Source organism: Cyanistes caeruleus, chromosome 1 (assembly GCF_971803275.1).
Source record: "Cyanistes caeruleus chromosome 1, bCyaCae1.hap1.1, whole genome shotgun sequence".
NCBI classification, from domain to species: Eukaryota; Metazoa; Chordata; class Aves; order Passeriformes; family Paridae; genus Cyanistes; species Cyanistes caeruleus.
The window spans coordinates 42018752-42030921 of record NC_141701.1 but is presented as its reverse complement, the minus strand read 5'-3'; the positions used below and the strand labels follow the sequence as shown (position 1 = coordinate 42030921).

Sequence of the window (12170 nt, the reverse complement as noted above, 5' to 3'; positions counted from 1 at the left end):
TTCCCTGTGCTTGCCTCTGTACTCTTACCTACACAGCTGTTAGCCATTACTCTGCATTCTGTTTGTCTATCTTTTAGCTGAAAGAAAACTTTTTTTTTCCTTGATTTAATTTGACTAGGATAAAGTAATTATGCAGAAACCACAATATCTCTGATGGTAAGCAGACTGTATGGAATAAAACTGTCTAAGCATAAATGGATAAAACTTGGTTTTATGCTACTTCTGTAGGGGATGTGACATTTTTGGCATTGTGCTTGCATTTTTTGTGTATTTTTTCACCTAGGAAACCCCATCTTTTCCCACCCATCAATTTTACTGAAACTTCAGCATTTGTGGTTGATTGAAATAGGTACTTTGAAGCCAAAAAGAAATTTAAATAAAATATTGAAGGTAAAGTTGTCAAAAATCCTTGTATTTTACCATGTTTGTTCAAACTATTTAATCATGGTTGGATGCCCCATCCCTAGAAACATTTAAGGCTAGGATGGATGGGTCTTGGACCAAATCTCCCAAAGATGGGAGATATCCGTGCCTATGCAGGGCTGGAATTAGATTATGTTTAAAGTCTCTTGCAGTCCAAACCATGCTATGGTTTTATGATTGTTCGTTATGTATGTACATCTTATATGCAAGACTGTATTGACTGAAAACATGGCTTCCCATCCAAAGAATTTCAAAAGGTCTAATACCCTGGAAAACAGATTCAATCCATCTTAAAATAAAACCTAATTACCTCTGAAGGTCTTGTTCTGAAAGGTGAGTTAAAGCTTGCTATTCTGTGTAATCACACAAATGTGTTTTGTAAGCTTTCCTTAAAAATGTCCAGCTGGCCTGAGCCAAGCTGCACAGGCCTGCAGAGCACAGCATTGCCGCCGGGATGCTCCCAGCGAACCCAGCGGGACTCCAGAACTCTTGTAGATCTGGATGTGGAAACTGACTTCAGTGGGGCTGGGAGCGCTGGCAAGAATGCTGAGAGTTACATCTTTCCACTTCAGAAACTCAAGGGAGATATTAAACATCCGCTTGATCAGCAGCAAACTCCCTGCTCCAATTCTCGCTCAAAGGATGTCATGTCTAATGGAGCTGAACTGCCAGAAAGCTGCACCTGAGCGAGGAGGATTTCTGCCTCAGGTTAGTCCCTGGTGCAGATCCAGAGGAACTGCCAGAGGAGGGAGCCAAACTTCATTTCTGTTGGCAATATTTATTTTGCTGATGTTTTGCTGTGCTCCTGAACTTTCTGCTCCCTTTGTGGTAGGAGGAAGCCAGGTACAGAATAGTGTGCGCTCATGAACTACTTCTACTCAATGGTCCTGCTTTAGATTCCCTGCTTGTGAGGTGATACGGGAAGGGAGATACTCTGCTCTCCTCAATCAGAAGACATAGTAGAGCAGCTGTTCCCAGTAACAATTATGACACTATTGCTGAGACAAACATTTTCACAATGATGCATGGGAACGCTAAATCCAAACCACATTGTTTAGCTAATGCATGCTTTCGCTCTGCTAAAGGGGAATGTCACATAACTGAAAGTAAATTGAAGAGATCAGAGTTTAGAAAATATGACAAAGTTGAAAACTTAAAGCTGTAATACACAGTAACATCCTTTAGCAGTGAAATCAATGATCCAGAGTGGAGTGTGTATGTGTATTTTATGGCAGTTTATTAGGTACGACTCCCCTCTGGCCAGTCCAGTGCACAGACACTGTTGTGAGTCAGGAATGCTTTCTGCCAAGTACTTCAGTGAAACAGAGTATAGCATATAGATCTCCTTTCCCACAGAACATATCAGGCATTGCAACATATCATAGATATGTCAGACTGTAGGTATGGTTTCTGGCATTTTTCTTTAATCTGCACTCCCAGCTGGGACTAATGAAACACTGCTCTCAAGGCGTGTGTGTGCACATGTGCTCAGAGAGTCCTCACACACTGTTTTAATAAGGTAATACTTTTATTTTCCTTAGCAAGAGGAAAGGTACTTGCCTTCAGTAGTGATGTGGCGCAACAGCTTAGAGAAATGAAAGTTAAAAATGAATGGAGACCCAAAATATTTAATTCATAAATTGATTACTGAACTAGTGATATCTACCTTAATATTGTGAGAGCCTTGGTGCTGGCACTTTCAAAATAACTGATATGGGTTTGAGAGATTGTTGGAGAGCCTTCTCCTTCTGGCACTGTTGTGGAGACATCGCTAAGTTTAGATCACAAGAATGCAAAGTTACTCAATCAAACACAGAAGTCTGCTATGTTCATTCAATAAATGGAGATAAAAATGGAGTTTTGTCTCTTACCAGAGGATCACGGTCAACTTCCCCCCTTCCTTTTCAATGTGCCTTTGCTGTAAGCTCTGGGTGATTCTATCAGGTCTGATCAAAGCTAGAAACACCTTTGGCAGTGGTTTGAAGGTTTTGTCTGAACTCAGCAAGCAATGAAGAAAAAAGGAGAGGGGAAGCACATTAAGGACTTGAAAACTATTTTTAGGTGTGCAGACTAGGGAGCTGACAGCAATATCTGACAGCAATACCAAAGTGCCTTTGTAATTACTTGGTTTTCATGTTAGAGGGTAGAGTCTGTCAGCCCATTGATTGTTTTTACTGTCCAGCCTCCTGCTTTTGAAGAGCTGCTCTAGTTAATTTCAATGGTACACTATACAGAAATCTTGCCTATTTAAATAAATGGAATTCAGTACTTTCAACAAAAGCCCGGGATGTTATGATCCTCCCATGCATTGTCAGGGTCCTGGGGCACTGTAGCTCATGAATAACACAGATGGAGGAAGGTTTATAGAGTCTGTGGCAGTGGTTTTATTTCATATCCGAAGTGCGAAAAGTTTCTTCCAAAGAACAACATTATTTGATACTTTTAAGTAAGTAGGTCTGTTTGGCCTTACAAATAATAGTGCAGGTGCTGTAGGAATTTTGTGATGGAGCCCTTTGCAGGGAAAACTGGAGTGTTGCAGAGGCTGTGTGCTAACCCAAAAAGCCAAATTAAAAACGTATGCAGCCGCACTGCAGCATGTGGGTGGCTTTTAGGCAAGTGCAGAGCGTTGTTAAATGTCGAAATCAAATATAGGCATGGAGAAAACTGGTGTGTGAATGGAAAGACTGATCACATACTTGTCCTGCCATTTAAATGTGTGGTAGGCTCCTCTGAAATTGAAAATCTGCCTAGTAGCAAGCCAGCTTGTAGGGAAATACAAATCTGATTTTGAGTCTTCATACATTTCTAAAATCTAGCCCTTCTGCAGGTCTGAAAAATAGTTAGCATTTGCAATTTATTATCAGCTGCCTTTGCATTTTCATGTTGAGGCTGTGGTCTTGCTGTCTGCTCATTCACACTGATGACATTGCCTATAAAACTTGACAACTGGCAACTTAAGTAATAATGAGTATTAACTTCAAAACATAGCTCTGACATAGAAGAAATCTCTGTATTGTACATTTGAAAACTGAGGTGCAGATATTAAATATTTGTTCAGTGTCCTTTTAAAAGCTGTAGCATAGACAGAATTTGACCTCTGCTCTGGAAAACCTCAGCCTAGTACTTGATAGTGACCTTTTTATTATCTTTTAGGTAAAATGCCAAAAATTCATGCAATGCTCCCTCTTCATTTGAAGAACAGAATATTAAGTGAACAGTAATGATTTAGTCTGCCTAACCTGAAACAACCCTGCAACCCTGAAATTTTATTGTGTAAGATGAAGACTTGGTTAATTTAAAACAGTTCCTGATATGTGATGACCTAGTCCTTATCTACTGTCTAGCTCACCATATGCAGAATATTCTTTTTTACAAGTTTAAAAAAGCATAACACTATTTGAAGTCAGGCAAATGATTGCTTTGGATATTGGCCAAAACAACAGATAAAATCAGCTAAAAAAGAAAAAAGAAAAAAAAGAAAAGAAAAAAAAAAGCAAGTACTTTTGGTGGATTAATATGGGAGAAATAAGCCTAAAGTTTTCTAAAAGTAAACAAAAAATTATCCTTTATGCTCTTTAATCCTCCTTCCTCCCCTTGTCCCTTTGTATACCGTTTTATCCATTCAGTTTAGGAGTGTCCTGCCCTGAATGCTTTTGCCAGTTGCATCACCTTTTAATGTTCCTTCTGTACATTTGCAACTACTTTGGAGCTGTAGTTCCTTTTATGTCACTCACCCAATATTTAGAATTTGTAGTTTCCTCAGATAATTGGCCATCTTGACAAGAAGAGTGACACAATCACCTGTCAGATACTTTTCATTCCTGACTTCCATGCCAAAACTGACATGTGGATATTGGGATAATAATGTGTTATCTTAATTAGGTGTATCTTCATGATGCATGCTTTATAACAGATAGAGCATATGAAACTACTGCAATTCCTTGCCAGGGTATCTTTGAAATGAGATTCCCTACTTAAGAGTTTTCCTCCTTCTTAAATAAATAAAGAGTAAACGAACAATCACAGAGTCCAAGTCTGAATCCTAGCACTTCCTGTTAAACCTCACAAAATAGTGCAAGAAACATGTTTGGTCTGCTTTCTAAGGCTTGATGATGTGATAGAAAGGATGTTGTATGTAACATCAAAGAATGATGTTGTTATACCTCTGAAGCCTGACTTCTGGAAGTCCAAGTGAAATAATGTATGTTCATTTTTCTCCAGAATATGGCAGTTTTTAATAGGCTTGGAATCTTATCAGAAATGTTCCAACGATTTCCTTCATTGTGTTTGTGTGTGCTTTTTTTTGACTATCCAAATTTCTCTCACACTTTTCAAAGTTTTGTTAAGTGACTCCCTGCTGGGTTTAGTTAAGAGCGGTGCCGAGCAAACTGCAAGCTGCCAAAACCAGCCAACAAACCACCAGTGATGAGCAAATGTTTCTGCTCTTTCAGCTCATGGTGAATGTTACTGTTTTCTCAATTCCAGCATCATGTTCAAGTGGAAAATGGTGAAGTCTGGACTACAGACAGACCTGAACAGTGTTTTGGACCTGAGCATACAGAGTCTGGCTGAGGATCAGGGTGGATCATAACTTTCACACTTGCTGTCTATATATGTTAGGATTAAAGTCTTGGGAGTATTCCTGGCCCAGTGATCATTCTTGAAGTAGACTTCTTGGAACTGTCCACGATGATCTCGGAGCAGAATTTAGAACTGTGTATTTATGTCTCTTAGAATGATTACAGACCTTTTTTGTGAAAGACTGTAGATATGAACCTTTAGAGTCCCACAAAACAAAGTGTGTAAATGTGTAATGTGTGTGTGACGTGTAAAAGGCAATTCATAGGGAATGACTGAATTAGTTTCTTCTCTACACCCTCCTGCTGCAGTGAACACATACTGAATATATCGTGTTTTTCTCTGTTTCCTCCTCCAAATGTAGTCTGAATGGAATAGGTTTTGCCTGTAGTAGCATGTCTTTTTAGTGTGTTCTCACCATTGTCCTCAAAACCAAGTCCATTAATTGTCTATGCTACATGCCCATGTACTGGCATGCATGTGGTGGGAGGCTTAGGGAAGATCAGTGACTTTCCCAGGAGGGGAGATGTGAGCCCAGAGCAAAGTGTTTGCTCAGCCATCAGCTCTGCTGCAGTGTTGCACTCATCTTAGTAATGTGAAAGAGATTCTATTAAAACCAAAGCCAGCCAGATATTAAATTGAGACAACTAAAATTTCAATAGTTAGGAAGAATACCCAGTTCATTTTTTGTCCTGTGAATGGGATGTGCTTTAAAGTTGGGAGCAGGTGACAGACTCCTCGAGTTTCTGGCTGTGCCACAAATTTCCTTCAGAATTAATGTTTTTCCACAGCTTATTGTTGCACAGGCATACTTATTTAAAAAAATCCCCTACAGAACCTTAGATGAGAGTCCAAAGTCATTGAAAAAATGCAGATTTTAAGACTGCATAGTAAAACAGCTGACCATTTCAGGAAAAAGGGGTCTTCTCTCCAATGTTAACTCGGGGGAGGTGGAGGTGATAGTTTTCTTCAAATGTGTGTTCCAAATCTGTACAAAAATGCAGAGGTAGATTCTCACAGAATATCTTTCTTTAAATGGCATTTCATAATAAACCACTTGAACCTAGTTCTTCCATATCCAGTCCTTAGGTTCTTTTGGATCAGGCAGGCATGTTTTCTTAAAATCATAGAGTCATGGAATCATTAAAGTTCCTAAAGACCTCCATGTAAATTTTCTGCTGTGGAGTGCTTACAACATCTTGAAGCAGACTAATCTTTCCTAGGAGACATTTATGTTAAAACTACTAAATCCCTATCACATATTTTGGTTTGAATAAGACAATATTTTTGGACACAGAAAAATTCAGTTGAAAAATTCCCAGCTTATACTTGGTGATCCAGTCACAAAAGCCACTTAGTATGTCATTTATATTTTTTCTGATGCCCTAATGAAGATTAGGTGTCTATTCTCATCTGAGTTCATCAAGCACTAATTTAGCAGTGTGTTGCACAACTTTGTACTTCTGAATTAACTCCTAGCTCCTAGTTGTAATCACAGAATAGGGCTAGCACAATGTTAAGTATGCTACAAACCAAAAAGTTTCATGGAGGTCTCCAAGGTGTCTATAATCAAAATATAAGACAAAGCTGAGAATTGGATAGTATGAATAGAGTGTGTGCATGCGTGTGAGTGCAGTAAATACTAAGATAAAAATGGCAATTTTAAATATATTGCTTGTCAAGGCTTTATCTGTGTTATGTAGAAAGATAGAACTCTGAAGAGAGGTTTGAAATTATATAACTTATAAAGATTTCCATTTTAACATTACTAAGTTAGCAATAATATTAGATGTTAATTCTAGAGTACAGTACTGTGAACAAAGGTTTCACTGAGGATTTAAAATAAGACATAATTTTTTGGCAGATCTTGTTTTAATGTAGATGTTAGGAAGGATGAGGGAAGCAACAACAGTCTACATACATGTAGATAATTGTATTTACTTATTACAGGTATTGTCTTGTTGGGTGCAAACTAGACACTTCATGAGCTGGTCATGCTAAGGACAAGGTCAAGGAGAAGTTAGGAATGTAGGACAGATGCTTTTTTTAATCTAACATGCCAAACCTAAATCAGAAAACATCAGTGTGATGCTGCTGCTGCTGCTGGATATTTAGGGAAGTCAAATGTGTGGTCAGCCCACTAATACTTTAGTATCAGAGAATATCTCAAGTTGGAAGGGACCCATAAGGATTATCAAGTCCAATTCCCTGTTCCTCTCAGGGCTACCTAAAAATGAACAATATGGTTAAGTGCAACTTCCAAATGCTCTTGAACTCTGCCATGACCACTTCCCTTGGCAGCCTGTTCCAGTGACCAAACACTTTTTCAGGGAAGAATCTTTTCCTAACTCTCCTGATGCAGCTTCATTCCATTTCCTCATGTCCTACTGCTGGCCATCAGAGAGCAGATCAGCACCTCCTGCTCCGCTGCTGTCCTTAGGGAAGTTGTAGACTATAATGGGTCCACCCCTCAGCCTTCTTTTCTCCAAGCTAAACAAAACAAGCAGCCTCAGCCACTGTCCTACATCTTATCCTTGAGGCCTTTTACCATACTGGTTGCCCTCCCCTGGACACAGTCCAATAGTTTGATGTCCTTCTTACATCAAGGAACCAAACCTTCACATAGTACTGGTGGTGTCATCATATCTCTGATGCTAAAGCATTGTGTATTTGCTGTTTAAAATTTTCCCATTATAATAAATGTAGTCCATCTGCTCTAACTTTGGGTTAAGACTGTGCATGCTCCTGGAGAATAAGCACATCTTTGAACAGGAGACAAATGGTGAGTCTTTCTCCCCGTCTCATCTGCTCTCCTATGAGAAGGTAACCTCTTTTCTTTCAGTTCTTTCCTTGTTTAATAAGCATATTTGGGTGATTTAGGATGAGTACACCATGAATGAAGAGATTATGTAACATATGTGGTTGAGATAAAGAAGTGATCAGGTGCAATTTAAATTTAAGGATGACCAGAGACCTTACAGGGACAGATCTCATAAAATATAATGCCACTCAGAGTCTGGAAGTTGTGCAAGACTGCTGGTAAAGAATTTCTTTGTTCAGATAGGCCATTCCAGTTCTCTCTCAAATTCTCTACAGATAGCAGAATTGTTATAATATTTAATTCAGTTTGAGATAGCACCTCTCTGAATGATGATTATTTATAAAAGCTTTCAAACTTGAAAAGTATGTAGCAATCTTCCTCTTGATAGATGACCAAAAGATTTTTTAGGAATAGTAAACATTAAGCATAGTGGAAGAAAATTGTGAGTTACTAAGGAAAGATTAGTAATGCAGTTTTAGGAGTTTATACAGGCCCAACTGGAAAGTCATCATGTATTACTGAAATTTGGTCTGCACATGGGAATGTGGCTGGCAAAATAATGTTAAGAAGGAGCAGGGCAGTTATGTGTGATGAGGTGGCAGTACATAAATAGTGTACACTCATTTTTATATTTATTTATACAAATAGGTATTCCTGTGGAAAATGGCTGAAGCTCAGCTGATGGCTGATACCAGTTCTGCTGCATTTTTCTGCACTATGCTATCATGTAATTACCATTTAGTGCATGAATTTTAACAGCATTAAAAACCTCACCCCTGAGCCAATACAACTGACATTGTCTTAAAAGAGATAGAGTTACAGTAAAGGAAAACAAAATTTTGAAACTAAAGAGTGCTCTAATTTCAGCTGCTAATTTAAGTCTTACTGGCAAAAGCATTTATAAAGTTTGGACAAGTTCTGCCGCTGCAGCTCTGCTAAGAGTCTTTTTGTTAGGAGTCAAACCGGGAATCTTCTGAACCTTGGGTTCTAATATGCTGCATAGAAGTAAAGAGAAATGAGTTCTTGCCTTTTCCAGATAACAGTGGAGAAGCTGCCCAATCTGTCGCACCCAACCATGCTGCTGAATTGCTGCACTACAGATCCCTGGTATCAGCAACTCTTCATCAATCTGGTAAGACTGAAGCCAACTCTAAAAACAAACATTTCCTCCATGAACAATGTGTTTGTTATATTTTCTCATTTGTTTATGATGGCTGTGTCAGCTGCACTGATTTACATAAACACTGCCAATCCTGGGACGTTACATTCTCAACAAAAGTAGCTGAGTACAAACAGCATTCCGAAGTTTTAATTCATATTGTATAAACATAACAGATGTTGATAAAATGAGCCAAAAAGAAAATACAACAAAGGAGACCATTTCAAGGGGGCTTTTGATTAAAATACATTCCAGATTGACAAAATGATACAATGTTAATGGAATAGATCATTTAAATGTCATTATTTGGCTCTTATAGTCCTATAAAGCAAATATAAAGCAACACTTTTGAGATTTAGACTCCATTACAGTACAGTGCCTATACATCAACTTATAAATAAAACTATATTTCTTTTCCTTTCCTTTTTTTTTAAAATCCCTGCTATGACATCGCCACATTTATTTCCTAAATACTGTACTAAAATACTGTGTCCAAAAGCAATAATAAGTTTGGTATACAGAGTAAGCCTAAAATAAATATATTATAAACAAAATAAATGCGGTTTCTGCCTCAGTGAATTTCCAGTCATTGAAACTGAGATGGGTGACACTGAGAAGTCCAGGTCAGAGGCCTAATTTAGTCGGGTTTTCTTTAAAAAGATAAAAAATCTGCTCTCCTTTATTCATGTGTAAAGATGATGACACTTCATTTGATATCCATCTGGTCTAAATCCCTTGCTTTGAGAATAGCTAGAAGGAGGGAAGATTTACAAAACCCACAATACTCCTAATATACATTATCTAGTTTGGTTTAAGAGTTTCCTTTTAATAGATGAGAAACTGCGGTGAAGAGAGGACAAATGGCTTTCCAAAGTTCAAGAGGAGGTCATACATAGAAGTAGAAGCCAGCTCAAGCTGAGGCCCAGTCCAATGCTTGTGCCATTGGGCCACACAACTTTTTTATTGTGGAATCCTATTATGGAACTTAATTACATTTCATATTGGTACCTGATGTGATCCCCAAAGCAACAAGTTCTGTATTCCTTTCAACAAATTGTTATTACCACTCATGAAAGCTCAGTTTCTGATATCCACATAAATAGCCATTGTGAATTTCCTGGGTACAAGGATTTCCCATGTTGGTGATTTTCACAGCAAAATTATATGTGGTATAGAAAGAGGAAACCTCTTTACTTTTGTTTTCCTCCTTATGTCTTTGAATGTCTTGTATGTTCTGTAAATGAGAGATGGAAAAGAGATGTGCCCTTCTATGCTGTGCATTTATTTAAGTTGTTTTATCATGTCTTTGTTTCAATCTTCCTCTGTCTGGGGAAGCATACAATTGGGAAGCACAATACACCTTCTTTGGCAGAACTGGCCAAGTCACAGGAATAATGCTGTAGAATTATGGGAAAAATAAAGTCTTAGTAAACAACTACATGCTCTATAAAGACCAGCTTGGTTGGCAACAAAGTGATCTTTAGCTCTGTTGCTATCAAGAAAACATTAAAGACCTCATAATTTTCAGTCAACAGAGTTTACTACTGTTAGGCCCTCTTCTCACACCCATGTGATTGTTTCTCTTCCTTGAAGCCTATGTTTCTACGTGAATTGATTTTTATAAGCATGTACTACAAAATATTATAGAATGTCATAAATGGTTGTGTAATGAGATAGCAGCAATAAAAATTTTAAAACTTAATAAACATTGGGGTTACTGACTATTCTCAAGTAAAATCTTAGACCAGAAAAGTCTTAGATTTAGAAAGTGGACCTCAACTTTGCTTTTCCAGTCTTTAAAATTTGAGTACATTCCAGTCATAATAGTTTACTTAGACTGAACCTTATGGTTTACCAAAAAACTTAAGTTGTTCTTTTACTATGGTATTTCCTGATGTTTTAGGTATAATTGAGGATGTGGAGCAGGGAGAGAATCCATGTTCTTACTGGATCCTGTAGAACCTGCAGAACCAAGTGCTTGGGGTGATCAGCAGGAAAGACTTGATGCATTTCCTACTGGAGGGGAGGCTCAGGCTCCAGCTGGCACCACAGAGGCCTGATACCAGTGAACAGCCCGATTCAAGGCCATGCATGCTTTCTTAGGACTTGTCACTTGTTTTCAAGCCCATGTTCTTCAGGAAAACATAATCAGAGCTTTTCCACTTGATTCCTTCCAGAGAAAACATGCTTAAAAGGTGTAGTATCTTGACATGAGAGATTGTAGCTCCAGAGATGTGTTCCTTCAGCTGCTTGGTGACTGCAAAATTCATTAATATAAATGCTTGTGAGACAAGAAGTTTTTCAGTGAAGACTAAATCTTCAATCTCTGAGTATCTGCCTATTAAAAATGAAAATGTTTTAGATTTCCTCTTATGATTTTGATGTTAAATTTTGTTCTGTTAAATACCAGAGGGATTCCCACATATTTGGACATTAAAACCAAACATGTATGAAGGAATCCACACTATTAATGTTATATTGAATACCAAGGAAAACTAGTTATAATTTATTGGTTATAAAAACTTGCCAAAATTCCTGAAAGTGAATTTCTGGTATTTGAATCATGCAGCTCTGACTCTCCTATAAATCAAAGATTTGTTGGATGTTCTCTAGTTTTCCCTTTAGGAATTTGTCTTTATTATAATGTTGTTTTTGTAGCACCACAGAAAATGCACAGCGCTTTAAAACGGAAGAGTCCAGTTAAAGCATATAACTGGCAGCCCAAAAATGCTCAAAGTCACATGAGACAGGCTTTTTAAATGGCCATTTAAAATATGTCAGAAGCAGGATGAGAAATGCTCTGCAAATCATCCATCTAAGAGACAATGGACATGGATGTTTATTTAGATCCTGTTACAGTTCATAATCTTTTGCTCATTAGTAGCAGAGTCATTGTCATTACTGAGCCACGCCTCACCTACCTGGAAAATGCCAAGTTCTTTTTGAAGGAATTAGGGTTTGTGTGATAGCAGAACTATCAAGAAACCCCTGGTGATTTCCTCTTAAAACAGTGAGACTATCTTTTCTTGATAACCAAAACTACTCTTGGGAACATGATGTGACCCTTGGGTATGGTGCAGTGCGGGGCCGGGAGCTGGACTTGATGATCTTTGTGGGTCCCTTCCAACTGAGCTTATTCTGTGTGACTCTGGGATTCTGAAATCTGAGTAACCTTGTCATGAATTTGCA

The 12170-nt window shown here is 38.1% G+C and overlaps 1 pseudogene; it reads left to right on the top strand.

Moving 5' to 3' along the window:
- LOC147655457 (chloride channel protein B-like) overlaps positions 1 to 11129 on the top strand; it is a 76389-nt pseudogene extending 65260 nt beyond the window's left edge.
- The last annotated feature ends 1041 nt before the right edge of the window (positions 11130 to 12170 follow it).